The following is a 16,460-nucleotide window of genomic DNA, read 5'->3' as shown; positions in this document are numbered from 1 at the left end:
GTAAAAATTACATAGCAGTCACATTCTCCCTAAGTTTTCTTTTCTCAAAACTCTAAGTCTAAATTCCATTTGATTCTTCTTGATCACTAGTCTTCCAAGCAAGAAGGAAGAGTATAAGAGCATAAATCTAGAGCCAGAAGAAAAATAAATTGTAAGTCTGCTACCAATTAAAAGATTCTTCACCGAAGTCTAAGATTTGTGGGTATAGAACAAAAAACTAATGATATAAGGCACAATTTGGAATGCAACCATGAAGAACCTACCAATAAAGGACAGAATATAAGGCGAATAAGACTGCTGCCTGATAATTCAGTCTACATTTAATGCTTTAAAAAAGAGACATGGAATTCTCTTTAATGTAGAAAAACATTGCTCAGGCTGATGAGACTATATCAAACATCGTTTGTCAAATCTGGTACTCTTCATTTTGTGTCACAGTAACGCTATTCGTCCATGCTCACACTGCTTTAAAAACACACCTGAAATTGGGTTATTTATTTATTTATTTATTTTTGAGACGGAGTTTCCCTCTTGATGCCCAGGCTGGAGTGAATGGTCCACTATTGGCTCACCGCAACCTCGACCTCCTGGGTTCAAATGATTCTCCTGCCTCAGCCTCCCGAGTAGCTGGGATTACAGGCATGCACCACTACGCCCGGATAATTTTTTGTATTTTTAGTAGAGATGGGGTTTCTTGAATCACACTTCTAAATGGCTGAGGAGGCCTCAGGAAATTTACAATCATGGCAGAGGTGAAGGAAAAGCAAGGCAGTTCTTACATAACACCAGGTGAGACAGTAAGTGAAGAAAGCCAGACAGTTTAAAACCATCAAATCTCATGAGAACTCATTCACTATCACAGGAACAGCAAGAGGGGCATCCGCCTCCATGATCCACTTACCTCCCACAAAGGCCCTCCCAATTCCATGTGTGAATTACAATTCAAGATGAGATTTGGGTGGGCACACAGTCAAACCATATCAATAACATTTCTTAAATGAATACACATTGTCTCTAATCAGTGATGTGTCAGAGTTAATTGGAGACACTTCTTATTTTAGTCACATAAACAATGGTAATGCCCATATAAGCACTTTTTTGCAGTTTTGTCAAATCTATTCCCATTTGCAATAGATGCATTGAGGTTTTTTGTTTGTTTGCTTGTTTGTTTGTTTTTTGAGATTGAGTTTTTACTCCTGTTGCCCAGACTGGAGTAGAATCACACGATCTTGGCTCACTGCAACCTCCACCTCATGCGTCCAAGTGATTCTCCTGTCTCAGCCACCCAAGTAGTTGGGATTACAGGTGGCCACCTTCATGACCCACTAATTTTTGTATTTTTAGTAGAGACAGGGTTTCACCATGTTGGCTAGGCTGGTGTTGAACTCCTGACCTCGGGCGATCTGCCTCCCTCGGCCTCCCAAAGTGCTGGGATTATAGGCATGAGACACAGCACCGGGCCTGAGCTCCCTTTCAGTTAAAATTTGGCTTACTGCATATCACATTGACAGTGGTAAGATAGGTTGGCAGATAACAGGAATGTCTACTTCTCATCAGTTTTATTTTTTGTTGCAGTTTGTTTTCCACCTCACTGTTATTAAAACATGTGTCATGCCTTTCTGCTTTTTGACATACACGTAAATGGTGGTTACAACTACTTTATAGTTTTCAAGCTACAACTTGAAATCTGGTTTTACAAAGCCAGACAAAATATGGGTAAAAATTGGGTAAAGCCTGGCTTTGTAAACTTGGTGAATTTGGATCAGTTCTGAGGGATGTGTTCATCTTTGTTGAGTTGATGAAATACCATCTCTGATGGAGCGTGTGGTCAGGAATCAAATGCTGGGTCATCGGTGTAATTGTACCAGCACAACCTCTGGTAAAATTACACTGGACATTTCTCCTGCTGGCACTCATAGATATTTCATCACCATCACCTATCAGACTTTATTTAATTACATAAAGGAAATAATGTACATAAAGCAGTTATAAAGCATTAGGTACCTCCTAGGTCCCCAACAACAGTGATTTTCACTTTTTGGGTTGTCATTCTCTAAATGTATTCTCATTTGACCATGCACCCCAAGGTATGGTACCCAGAAATGACTTAGGTGGCCGGCAATCACTTCTTCAATCTGGTTACTATATTTCCGTTCATGAAATATATGATCCCATTAGTTCTGTTGGAGCAATATTACACTATTGATTCATATTGATTTCACTGCCAGGGAGAACCAGCAATCTCTCCAATACATGCTATTCCTAAGTGAGCCTATCCTTTGCAGAGTGGGCATTTTAGAGTTGGGGTCAAAACCTTACATTTATCAGTTTTAAAAGCTTCTTATTAGATTTCGTCCTTCACTCTTTGTCGTCTAAATATTGTAGATGAGTTTTTTGCTATACAAATTATGTACCATGCCTTCCTGCTTGTTGGCATACACATATCTGGTGGTTATAGCTACCTTATAGTTTTGAAGTTACAACTTTAACTGGTTATAACTGCAATGGACATATATGAATGTATTTTCTAAAGGAATGTGCTAGAACCCTCTTAGGCTGACAGCATTGCATACTGTCTCTTACCTGGTTGTGAATCAATACATTTTATCATAACATCTACAATTTTATGCCTTAGTCACCGGGAGCTTATGAATAATGCTTTCATGAAAAGCAACCTACTATATTTATTCGACCTATTTGTTTAATATTATTATTTAACAAGAAGATAAGCTGCTATGATGTAGTAGTAAAAATGTTTACATAAGTCTCAAGAACATCATAAAGCCTGATCCCATCATGTGCCCTCACTCTTTAATGGCTTTTTTTATTTTTATACATTTTCAATCCCATTTATGTAACCAACACCAAAAAAGTGTAAACATTACAAAAATTCCTCCTCCTCCATTCACAGGCAGTACCTCCTGGCAATATGGCTTAACAATTTATTATGCTTCTTAACTACTTCTGTCTCATTACTATTACTGCATTGATTTTAGCGGTATGCATGTCTAATAAGAATCATCACAAGTTTTCTGTTAATCTTCATGCCTCCTATGTTGCATCATGTAAATACTAGCTCTACAGTGTCACTGGAAGGAATATGCTGAACGCTCAGTCTCTCTTGCCCTAGTTGCTTTCTACCTCTCAAACTCCCCATATCTGGCTTTCCATGATCACCAATATTCTAAAGTGACAATTTTACTGAAAAGCTCATCTATCCCAGAAATAACCACACAGTTTATGCATTCATGTTTTCCGCATGCCATTCCTTCTACCCAGAAGCCCTGCCTTCTCCATCTAACTAGATTTCAGCTCATTCAGAATCAGCTGGACCCACAGACAAGGAGGTGGATGATCAGTTTTGTTAGCAGTGAAAGAATATTTGGGTACTAGAAAAGAGTCCACTGGATTTTGAATGCCTGCCATACTCATAGCTCCATCAGAATAAAATAGCCAATGTAATTCTACACACAGGTTAATGTGCTTTGCATCATGTGACCTGCCAACTCTGTCTACAACTTAACCAGAGTAGATTCTGGGTCCAGGGTCAAATAAGTCATCTGTATGATGACCTGCTTACCTATGACTTGAGAAAGCTGTCCAATAATGAGACCAACAAGGCCAGCAATAGCCACAGAAAAGGAGTAAGATTTAGAGAAAACAGAAAAAAATAGATACAGAAAAACAGAGACAAGGGAGTAGCAGACTGAATATTGCCTCACCTTCTCCAATAAACACATGCAAAGGTGTCCATGTCCTAATCTCTGGAGCCTGTTATTATATTACCTTATATGGCAAAAGGGATTTTGCAGATGCGATTAAATTAAAATACTTGTGGTGGAGAGATCATCCTGGATTATCCTAATTCGCTCCATGGAATCACAAGTGCTCTAATAAAAGAAATACAGCAGAGTCAAAGTAAGAGAGGAGATACGAGCATGGAAGCAGAGATGGAGATGATGTTCTGAGGACTGAGGAAGCGGCCACAAGCCAAGGAATACAGGTGACCTCTAGAAGCTGAAGAATACAATGAAATGGATTCTCCACTACAACCTAGAGAAGAAATGAACCTTGATTTTTAACACTGATATCCTGACCTGCCATAAAACTGATATCTTGATTTTAGGATTTCTGACTTCTAGAATGTTAGATAATTTGTGATAATTTTTTATAGGAACAGTAGAAAAATGAATATAAAATTATATTTTAAATGCTTATCCAGAGACAAATCCATGTTTGCCAACAATGCTGATGTTACCTTAATCTCAAAAGTGATTAGGCCTTTAAAAACTAAACTTGTCTATCTGCACAGTGGTACACAGGCTGACTACCAACCTTGCATGAAAAGAGACTGCACTAAGGAGTTGCTAGTTCTTTTACTCTTTAGACAGAGTAAAAGCTAAAGACAAAAGAAATAAAATCAAATCAAAGACCAAGAAATTAAATACACATTAGAGCATCTCTGCAAGAATATTTTTAAGCACACTTCAACAGTTGTATGCAATCTTAGATTTTTCTGCCAACATAAACTTGGTATTTAATTTTGAGTAAACACCTTTTTCCTCATCACTCCTCCCATTTTACAGATTTCCATAGTTAAATTTCTGGTCTTTGGTTGTCTCATTCTTTTTAAAAATAGATGGTTATTTTTTTACAGTTTTATTTTGTTTTTAAAGTATTTTTATTGATCCAGAATAGATGTACATATTTTTAGGGTACATGTGATAATTTAGTACATTCATATAATTTGTAAAGATATACTCAGTATAATTTATACACAAATCACCTTAAATATTTGTCTTTTCTTTATGCTAGAAATATCCAAATTATTCTCTTCGAGCTGTTTTGAAATATACAATAGATGATCATAAACCATAGTCACCCTACTGACCTATCAAACACTTGGTCATATTTCTTCTATACAACTGTATTTTATAAGGTTTTTTTTTGTAATTGATGTAAAAATAACTGTACACATTTAAGGGGTAAAGTATGATATTTCCATACATTTATACATTGACCAGATCAGAGTACCGATCACATCTATTACTTCAAACATTTGTCATTTCTTTGTGGTGAGAATATTCAAAATTCTCTCTTCTAGCTATGTTTAAATGTGCAATACATTACTGCTGACTACAGTCACACTACTGTGCAGCAGAACACCAGAACCTATTCCTCCTAGCTAGGTGTAACTTTGTATCCATTGACCAACCTCTCTCATCCTTCCCTCTCTTCCTACCCTATCAGCCTCTGGTAACTACTATACTAGTCTATATTTCTTATTTAAAAAAGAAAAAAAACTAAATATATGGGAAAGTGCCAATATTGGACTTAATTTATGTAACAATTTGATGCCAAAAAATGAAGATAATTTCACGAACTCAGAAATTTTTTAAATATAGGAAATTTCTATGTTGTTGTATGGTTTTTTATCACACTATTTCAAACACATTTCTTTACAGCTATTCAAACAAGGCTCTTTGGAATTATTTCAGTCATCCCTAACATGCAACCTTGTCAAAGACCTTGAAGCTAAACAAACAAAAAGACAAAATTTCAAATGACTAGCTTTTAAATGAATGGAGTAAGAAAGCGTCATCGTCAAGAGATGACGAAGGGGTGCATTAATCTCCGCTCAGAAATTTTGTCAAAATGTTTCTTCTGATACAGCAGTCATAAGTCAGAACCTTCAAAAAATAAGGGCAGAACAAATGTACAATGAAAGACCCTTCTTAGCTCAAGCCTCCCATAGTCCTAAACCTGACATAAGTAAGGCAAAGCGTCTTTCCTGTAAATTGAATAGGTCTCCAGTATTTCTATCTAGTTGATCTTTTAGAGATTAGAGATGCCCAATACAGTTCATGTATGTGTGTATATATTATACAAATATATTGTACACATACACACACATACTCCACATCTTGGCTCTGATTCCATTAATTATGCCTGAAGAGCTGAATACACATCCAAGTCCAAAGGTGAAAGCATACATACACTGTATAACTGTCAAGAGCAGACTATAAAAGCAAAGGCTAGTGAGATCAACATTTTTAGATTCTATACATAAAATCATGTGTGGAAATGAGAAATTATGATAGCCAAATTGGTATCAAAATAGTAGAGTGAGAAGTTTGAATTATCTGAGGAAGTCAGAACTAGACTGCACTTTGTAAAGTGAGACTGAGGACAACCTGTGGGATTTATTCGAGGGACGGGATAAGAATAACTTGTGAGTGTTAAGTTAGAGCCTTCTGTGCTTAGCTACTTTCATTTAATATAATGTCCTTTAGGTTTATCCATGTTGTAAAAAATTACAGGAGTTTGTTTTTTATGACTAAATACTATTCCATGGTGTATATAAACCACATTTTCTTTATCCATTCACTTATTGATGGACAAAGGTTGATTCCACATCTTGGCTATTGTGAAAGGTGTTGAAATAAATACAGGAGAGCTGATATCTCTCTCGAATACTGATTTCATTTGCTTTGAATATATGCCCCATTGTGAGATTGCTGGATCATATGGTATTTCTAGTTTTAATTTTGTGAGGAACCTTCATACTCTTGTCCATAATGGCTTTAGTAATTTACATTCCCACCAACGGTACACAACTTTTGTTTCTTCTTGTCTTTGACAGCATCTGTCTCATCTTTTTGATAATATCCATTCTAATTAAGTGAGGTGGCATTTCACTGTGGTTTTGATTTGCATTTCCTTTATTCTTAGGATGCCAAACTTTTTTTTTTTTTTTTTGTATTTCTGTTGGCCATTTGTATGTCTTTGGTCGAAAAATGTCTGTTCAGATTTTTTATCTTAAATCCGTTGTTCTTCTTCATGACTTAATCTCACATAAAATAGTAAGGAATTATATCATAGGAGAAAAAGCAAGTTTCCTAAAATAATACTATTATTTAAAACTGACTCCGTGTCTTAACGCATTGCAAAGAATGAATAATGGGTGGTCATATCTGTGTCAAAAATAGACAGCAGGGGAGGCCTAATGAAGAAGCAGGAAATAGTCTACTATTTGCTGTAGACTGAATGTTTGTGTCACACTCAAATTCAGATGTTGAAATTCTAACTCTTTGCGTGATAGTGTTTGGAGGGGAGGCCTTTGGATGGTAAATCGGTTGTGAGGGTGGAGCCCTCATGAATGGAATAAGTGTCTTTATTAAAAAGGACATCTCCAGAGAGATCTCTTGAACTTGCTGCCAAGTGAAGACTCAGTAAGAAGACAACCGTCTATGAACCAGGGCACAGACCCTCATCAGACACCAGTGCTGACAGCACCTTGGACTTCTCAGCCTCCAGAATGGTGAGAAAGAAATTACTCTTGTTTGTAGACTACCTAGTCTGTAGCATTCTGTTATAGCTGCCTGAACAGAATAAAAAACTATTAGGTGGTATCCTGCTAGTAGGAGGTACTTTTCTTCAGGCAAGAAACCCTCGCTCTGTACTAAGTGAATTCTGGATTTAGTAACTAATAACTGCATAAGTAAAGTTAAGGACTCAGAAATATTATAAATAAACTCCTAGAAGCAGAACAAGAAACAAGAATAAGAAACAATTGATATCTGTAAGTAACCAGTAAAAAAAATTGGGAATTACCATCTATGTAGAAATAAAAGATTATCAACAATACTTACAATCAAAAAAGTTCCCTTTGCCTTAAATATTAGAGAATTTTACTATTTTGTCTCATTTAGCTTGCAAATCTCAAGTTTATTATTTGAATTCAATTTCTAATAAAAAATAAAAATATCTGGCTTAACATTTTGAATTTGTTACTATTTGTGTGATTTTTAGAAAAATGCAGGCTTATATTCTCCCCTGTATAAAATGCCAATAACCACAGCCCTGGCTCACAGCGTCGCTTTTGAGGAATAAATAACCTAATGCGTTTTTGGTACAGTACCATACTCATTGTTATTTCAGTGCTATTTCTTGTTAAACAGTGAACATTTTCTCCCCAGCTGTGTTTTGTCAGGAAGTCTTAGGCAAACCTATGACAAAAGAGAAGACACTTTTCTGCCCTCCTACTCTTCCCTATTTTGGCTCTAACTTAACACTTACATATTATTCTTATCCCCTCCCTCAAATAAATCCCACAGGTTGTCCTCAGCCTCACTTTATAATGTACAATCTAGTTCTGATTTCTTCAGATAATTCAAACTTCTCACTCTACCCTTTTGATATCAATTTGTCTATCCTGATGTCTCATTTCCTTTAAGGTCTATGATCTGATAATCAATTTGATAAAATGTCATTGGTAAATATATGCTACTTAACAAAAACTATAACAGTTTAAATACAGGAATTTACTGATCGACTGTTTGAAATTCAGATTTATACAGACACACACTAACAGAGATACATTATACACAGCCACACTTATTTTTATCATAAAATATGAGTTTCTCAATCATAATAGTGATAAACAATCTGATACTAGCCCCAACCTAATAAAATGATCTCTAAAGCATTCATATATAATCTAAGGAAAGATATATTTAGAAGTTGGTTTTACAAGTTGGTAGTTTTATATATTTCATATGAATATTCTTAGTTAATAATAGAAACCCTTTATCAAGTAATTGTAAATATAGTATGTTTTCTAAATATTTTATTTATTTTTTAGTGAAAAATGTCATGAGGATTAAAACAAACTGTCTCTACCAGGTGTGGTGGCTCATGTCTGTAATCCCAGCACTTTGGGAGGCAGAGGTAGGTCGATTGTTTTGAGCCCAGGAGTTTGAGATTGGCCTGGCCAACATGGCAGGAAACTCCACCTATACTGAAAATACAAAAACTAGCTGGGTGTGGCAGTGCATGCCTGTAATTTCAGGTACTTGGGAGGCTGAAGTGGGAGGATGGCTTGAGCCTAGGAGACAGAGGTTGAAATGAGCAGAGATCCTGCTATTGCATACCAGCCTGGGTGACAAATGCAGACCCAGCCTCCAACAAACAAACAAAACCACAAAACAGGAACTGTCTCCATATGTTGAATCATTGAATCAATAGATTAAGCATTTTTTTTTTCTCTCTGGGTAGAAAATACATTTCTAAGGAGAAATGTATTTAGCATTTGGTAAAGAAGTTAGGATATATTTAGAATATAAAGAATATATATCACAGAAACAGAAATAGAGAAACATTAAAGGTCATACAGTAATGAAATATGTTCTTTCTTAAAATGAATAGCCTAGTTTATAGGTTGGTGATATCGATGAATTCTATGTAATTTCTAATTTCTATATTCATAATACATAGCTCTTTTCAATATTTTTCTTAAAAATATGTGTTTTTATTAACTTGTTAGAGTTAATGGATTGGAAACTAACACACCAAAGTGAGCAGAGATGAATAGCTGTTAATTTTCAGCCCATGATGATATTTCAGGGAGACAATTTTTACTTGACAACTTTTTTAAATACTTCTGCTTTTTAATTGATTTATTGCAACTTGAAGTAACTATTTTACTGAAATCTCCAAAAAGCAACTATATGTATTTATCATAAAATACTCAATACTCCCCACATTCACTTAATGAATATTTTGAACACTTATGTTAAGAAATATACATGTACACATACATGTATACACATACCAGAGTATATTTTTATTTATAAAATACAAAACAACACATAAATATGTACATATTTAATAAGCACGATTTCTGCTCCTAAATTTTTACTACTGGAAACTTAATTAAAATTATACAAACTAGAAGACTACCTCATAACAAATAAATATTTTTTATTAGAAAATCTGAATGTAAATGGAATTTTGAGTCCTGAAAATATTTGAATGGATTTTATTTTCAGATTCAGCACATGCTAGATATTACATGATAAGTGCTGGCAAAGAGGTCTGGAGAGAATGATTTGATAGTCACTGAGGAGGTAGTAGTTAGTTCAACTGAGAGTACTCAAGGAATAAACATTGCCAGACAAGCTATAGACATGTTTTGTAAACTGACATAAATACTATTATAAATGCAATTTCAATTTTGGCTTGTATATTTTCCTGTTGTCACTAGTGTGGGGATATTACAGCGGCATTAGCAACAACAGCCATAATAACAATAAACATAACGTTACTCTAACTGGTTTCTTGGTTAAGTGATTTTTTTTCTTACTGTTCATAATTAGAATCAGTTAGATTTCTCCTGTTTTTGATCTCCATAGACAATGTTTTTATAATAGACATTTTTAGGGAAGTTTTTGTTCACAGGAAAATTGGGAAGAAGGTATAGAGATTCTTATATACCTGTTTACCTACTACTCTCAAAAGTGTACAGTGTCTTCCACTATCAACATCCCCAAAAAGAGTGGTACATTTGTTATAATTGACGAACCACATTGATACAATCAAAGTTTATGCCTTACCTTAGGGTTCATTCTTCGTATTTTACATTCTATGTGTTTTGATGAATATTTAACATGCATCTACCATCATATTATCATACAAATCATTTTCACAGTCCTAAAAATCCTCTGTACACCACCTTTTCATAGCTCTCTCCTAATTGCTGGCAAACATTGAACTTCGTATTGTCTCCAAAATTTTGCCTTTTCAAGAATGTCGTAAATTCTAAGCTATATAATATGTCAATTTTTTAGATTGTCTTCTTTTACGTAGTACTTTACCTTTAGGGTTCCTCCTTGCTTTGTCATGGTTTGATAGATCATATTTTTTAGCATTGAGTAATATTCCATTGTCTGGTTGTACTATAGTTTATTTATCCTTTCATGTACTGAAGGATGTTCTGGTTGCTTCTAAGCATTGGCAATTATGAATGAAGCTGCCATAAAAATCCATGTGCTCCTTGTGTGAACGTAAGTTTTCAATTCCTTTGGGTAAATACCAAGAATCATGATTGGATCATATGGTAATTAAGTTTAGTGTTTTAAGGAACTACCACATCTCTTCCAAAGTGGCTATACCATTTTGCATTACCTCCAGCAATGAAGATTAGTTCCTGCGTCTTCATGCATTCACCAGCACTAGAATTTGCCAGTGTTCTAGATTTTGGACCCTCTAAAAGTTGTGCCATGGTTCCACAGACATTTAGTTGAAAAGACCTCAGTACATCAGAAAATTAGTCTCCGTAGGTATCTCTTTGAGCCAAAGGTGTTACGACCAATGAAGCCTTCATTAACTAAGCAATTTGGGAGGCCTTGAGAGAGAATTTGAATAGATATTAAGTGCATCAACTTTTAAAATGAGGGTTTTGCCTTTTCAAGTCAGTGAATATTTTACCATCTTAGATTGCTTTTCAATTATCTTTGGTTACCTCCAGCTGATGAATTTGCCCTTTAACCTCCCACAACGTTGTTAATATAATGCTTTTATTTTTAATCTTAACAAACTTAACATTTCACTTTCTGATTAAAATTTATATTTAGAATTACCTTCCCCATGCTTCCCATATGTATTTATTTTATCTATTGACTTTGTTTAATAGGGAGAACATGTAAGATTCCAAATGTTATTTCTGTCTTCAAAAAGGGTGGGGGGGGGGTTTCAAATACTAATAGCAGATTTGTTTCTGTCCTGTATTTTTATTTTTCTGTGGTCTCACCATAGTGTTTAAATGTGCATTTACTTTAATTCAGCTTTCTTGGGCCATTTTTAAAATCAACTACTAAAAAATTATTATTCATTTACTCTATCCATGCTTCCTCCTCCTCATTTTCTTGAAATTTTTATTCTGAAGTTTCTGTTAAATGTATGTGGACTATCTAATATCATCCTTAATATCCTTTACACTTTTCATATGTTACTCTTACTAAATTGCATTATATGTGACTGCCTAGAATGGTTTCTCCTAATTGACTGATGCCCTCTTCATCTATGTCTAATTTTGCTGGTCAAACAGAATATTAAATTCTAATTCCTAACAGTTATTCATTGTCTGAAATCATTTTATAATAATAAGTAATTAGGCTTGCATTTGCTGGGGCAAGGACCCTCAGTCACCATAGGGTATTTTCTCCTATCCTCACTTGTTTGACATTTTAAATCACAAGGCAATATTTAGACAGACGTATTCTGCGGAAATTCCTAGTTGCCAGATCAAGGCTTGTATTTTCAGAATGTCTTTTTAAATGCTTATACTAGGCATCCTAGGAATATCATCAGTTCTGAATTAACTTTTTGTTAGTTTTACCCAAGTGGCTACCAGACCAGGTAAGTAGTATAAATTAGAATCCCAAACACACAATAGGCACAAAGCCACAGTTTTTAAATCCTTAAGATAAACATTTTATTTTTCTCTAAGCAATCTATGGAGAGCCGAGTTGGAAATGTGCCATACGTACGTTTCAAAAATGTATTTCTACTTCATGTTTTTGTTTAATATAGAAGATCTTTTAAGGGTACACCTTCCTATTCAGCTGGAAATTCATCATAAAGATTCAAAGGCTTGCGCTATAGTGGGCATTAAAGCCCACTTAACCAAGCCTCTAGGTTACAAAGATGAATATTTCCTCTCAGCTCCTCACTAAAGGAAATCCAACATCAACTTTCTCATTTACCATCTTTCATGGCTTTTATCAATAGGAAAGTACTTGCTCTCTCTCAAAATATTTTCTGGACTCAAAACAGTACTTTGTGTTGAAAGACTGTTTATAAATGTTTATAATAGGCATTTTTTCAAGTTATTTAATCTCCCACATTTCCAAAAAGTTATAATTTAATCAAGAAACATTTTTGCAAATTTTACATTTGTCAACTGTGCTAGAAAATAGGAAGGCCCTACTACTATAATAAAAATACGCAGCATGAATTCAGTAACATTTCTAAAAAAGGGACAAGCAAGGAGTTTCCCCTCTTTTTATTACTGAAATTATCCAAAAGTAGAATGGTTGAAACTACTAGGATTACTGATATATATATAAATAATTTCAAAAGAAATAACAACAGCATTACCCTACTCTTAACTCCTACAATATGCAAGTAATAAAAAGTCAGGCTCAAAAATTTTTTGGTGCTTAACTGTTGGGAGATTTTAAGCCTCTTCCCTCCCATTTTTTATTTCTTCCTGACATCTGGTCACACTGATAAGAAAGCCATGATGCTCTCTCATTTAGAATCAGCTGGAAGTCCAAATAATACAGAAAATATACTTCACCTTGGCCACGCCTCTTTAGATCTATAAAAAATGTAGTCACCTTTCCCTGCTCTCTCAAACCATTTTGGAAGTGTTTGGAAGCCTTCCTGCTCTCCCCAGAAAGCCTCATTATGTAAGTGACAAGCTCTTTCAAATCCCTTTCCTGTGTTACCTGTGGTATCGTGACCCAAAATCCAGTCTGGGGTAGAAGTCTATACAATTTCTGTGGGGTGGCTGTAAAACAGCAGAATATTTGTTTGGTAAAACACAGTTTATAAAATGTAAACTTGCTATGATGTTTAGAGCATTATTTAAGTTACTATGAGTCTATGTTGTTACAAAAAAAAATCAAGAGCTACTGCTTACAATATATTTAAATAAAAAATGAAAGATTCGCTTGCATATTTTGCACAATGAAAAAGCTTATTAAAGAATAGAAATACTAAAAGGTGTACTGTTATATTTTCAAAGTTTACATGACAATTCAAAATTTGTTTTACATAACAAAGATCTTTTTTGTCTGTAGTACTTGGTGGACACTAAGTGGGAAACAGGATAATGACAGTGAAGACCAGGAAATATAATATGATTTTTTTCTACCTTTGAATTTGGATACGTACACTGGTACTATGTTTAATATGGCTTCTCTACACATATATTAATAATGTTCCAAACTGTTTTTTTTTTTCTCAAACTTATTTCTCTTTTGTTGAGAAAGGGACTGTGAATTCTGCCTGTGAGAGAGAGAAGGATGGGGGGAGATTTTAAGGAATTGGTTTATGTGAATATGGGGGCTGCTAAATCCAAAACCTGTAGGGCAGTCAGCAAGCTGGAAACCAAGAAAGGAGGTAATACGCAGTCCTGAGTCTGAAATTCAATGAATCAAACAGGCTGAAACCTCTGGCAGCATTTGATGCCTCAGTCTTGATGTAGACCATCTTCTCTGGGAAACCTGTTTTTTGCTCTTAAAGCCTTCGAGTGATTGGATGAGGGCTACACACATTATCAATGGTCATCTTCTTTACTTAAAGTCAACTGATTATATATCTTAACATACCGTATCAACAAAATACCTTTTGCAGCAATACAAGATTAATTACGGATTACATAATCAGTAGTATTACCAGTACAACCTAGACAAGTTGACACATAAACCATCACAGATGGACTAAGATTAGGTATTACATAATTGTGAAATTGTACATACACTATTGCAAGAGACATTGAGTTTTAACTTGTTGAATAAAGTAAGGCAAAGCAAAGTAACTGGGGCTTTTTTCTTTTCTCTTTGTTTTAAAAATCATAATGAACTTTAAAGATCACCTAAAAACTGTTAACTATATCAAGTATGGGCAAGAATATGGAGCAGAAGGAATGCTATACCCTGTTGGTGGGAATGTAAAATGTTATAATGATTTTGGAAGATAATTTAGTACTATTTGACACATTTAAAAATGTGCAAATCCATGATGTAACAATTTTCACCTCTAGGTAATCCTTGCATATTTACTTACTGTGTTATATTATTATGTTGGCAGACCAAAGGAAATACAGCAAGTATAAGTGGAAAAAATAGATATATTGACATAATAAAATACTATACAGTATGAAGTTGAATGTTGTAGTTTCCTGTATTTATGTGACTGAACTCCACCATCAGATTATTTGCACAATGAACCCATTTATATAAAAATTTCCCCAAAATTACACATAACTTAAGGAATTTAAAAAAATAGTAATTACATCTAAAAGAGAGGATTAGATTTCAATTGATAAATAGTATATAAAAAGTGTAAAAGGTATTGATATATGTTTGTTGAATTTTTTATCCTTATTATGTTTATTACATATTATTTTATGCTTTTTGGTTCAGTAAATATATTGTATAATAATAATCATCAAACATTTAGCATTTAAGTTTACTAAAGGTTTTCAAGGTATGTAAGACGCTAAAGTAGAGTTTGACTGAAAAGGGCTGAACATAATTATATATAGCAATATAATTCTAAAAAGGTTAGATATTTACACAATTGTGTTATGCATATAGTAATAATATTATAGTCATTATGTCAGAATTTTGAGTGATTAACTTCCAGGGCTATGATGATAGATGGCATTGATATTACTTCATTTTCTAAAATTTCAGTTTCTTTTGAATGCATCCTTGCACATATTACTGTTTAAATATTTTTAGTCTATTAATCCATACATCATACCCAATTAAATAAATCTTATATATAAGAAATAATAATAGAGAGAGCTTCTTTCACGAACTAAATGTTTAATCAAAATAGACTAAAAGATACTACTCCAGTAAACAGTTATGTGCTGCTTAATAACAGAGATATATTCTGTGAAATGTATCATTAGGCAATTTCATGATCGTGGAAACATCATGGAATTTACTCACCTGAACTTAGATGGTACCGCGCACTACATACCCAGGCTATGTGCTACAACCTATTGCTCCTAGGCTACGAGCATGTACAGTATGTTACTGTACTGAATACTGCAGACAACTGTAATACAATGGTAAGTACTTGTATATCTAAACAGCAAAAGGCACAGTAAAAATAACATGAAAGATAAAACTTTCCCACCCATATAAAGCACTCACTATGGATGGAGCTTGCAGTTCCTGAAGTTGCTCTGCGTGTCAGGAATGAATGAGAAGTAAATGTGAAGGCCTGAGGCACTACTGTGCACTGTGTAGACTTTATAAACACTGTACATTTATGTGACACTCAATTTGTAAATAGAAACCAAAAAAGTTAAATGTATAAAAAATAACATAATTGTGCTATGACATCACTAGATAACAGGATTTTTCAGCTCCATTATAATCTTATAGGACCACTGTCCTCTATGTGGTCCGTGTTGATGAACATATTGTTATGCCGTGCATGACCGCATTACATGAAGCAATTAAAAAAACCTTGATTTATATAAAAGACTACATACCATTCACATTATGTGAAGAATCAATTTGAACATTATTCGAATTAATTACACTCATGCTATTTACTCTATATTTTTCTCTATTCAAATATTTAATATTCTCATAATCACAATTAGATATATGAATGGAGAGGTAAAAAATGTTTTCGAGGTCAAACTGCTTTACAGCCTACCTTGCGACATATTATAATAAACTCAAATCATGCTTGTTGAATAAGAAAGGTGAGCGATATCCTTACAGTCCTTTTTCAAAGGTTTCAAATGTTCACTTTGTTGGAGATAAAAAAAATGGTCAAATGACAATTTAATGGAAATACTATAAAACCAAGTGGCCTGTTTTAGTATAGATTTTATTACCTTTTGTGGAACTAGGAGTAAAGAC

At 34.2% G+C, this 16,460-nt stretch overlaps 1 protein-coding gene and 1 long non-coding RNA gene across 2 annotated transcripts in view; one reads left to right on the top strand and one right to left on the bottom strand.

Moving 5' to 3' along the window:
• Window positions 1-15,521, top strand: part of LOC116552121 — a 22,844-nt gene extending 7,323 nt beyond the window's left edge. The window contains exon 3 of the long non-coding RNA XR_004269233.1: window positions 15,435-15,521. This is a non-coding gene — a long non-coding RNA (uncharacterized LOC116552121). The remainder of the gene's footprint in view (window positions 1-15,434) is intronic.
• The window catches only part of CDH12 (cadherin 12), a 1,125,215-nt gene that overhangs the window by 1,062,902 nt on the left and 45,853 nt on the right, over window positions 1-16,460 (bottom strand). The gene's annotated exons all lie outside the window — the stretch shown is intronic.

Source organism: Sapajus apella, unplaced genomic scaffold (assembly GCF_009761245.1).
Source record: "Sapajus apella isolate SASKATOON/1434 unplaced genomic scaffold, GSC_monkey_1.0 scaffold11, whole genome shotgun sequence".
NCBI lineage: Eukaryota > Metazoa > Chordata > Mammalia > Primates > Cebidae > Sapajus > Sapajus apella.
The sequence above is the reverse complement of the archived record's forward strand: the minus strand, read 5'-3'. Positions and strand labels throughout refer to the sequence as shown.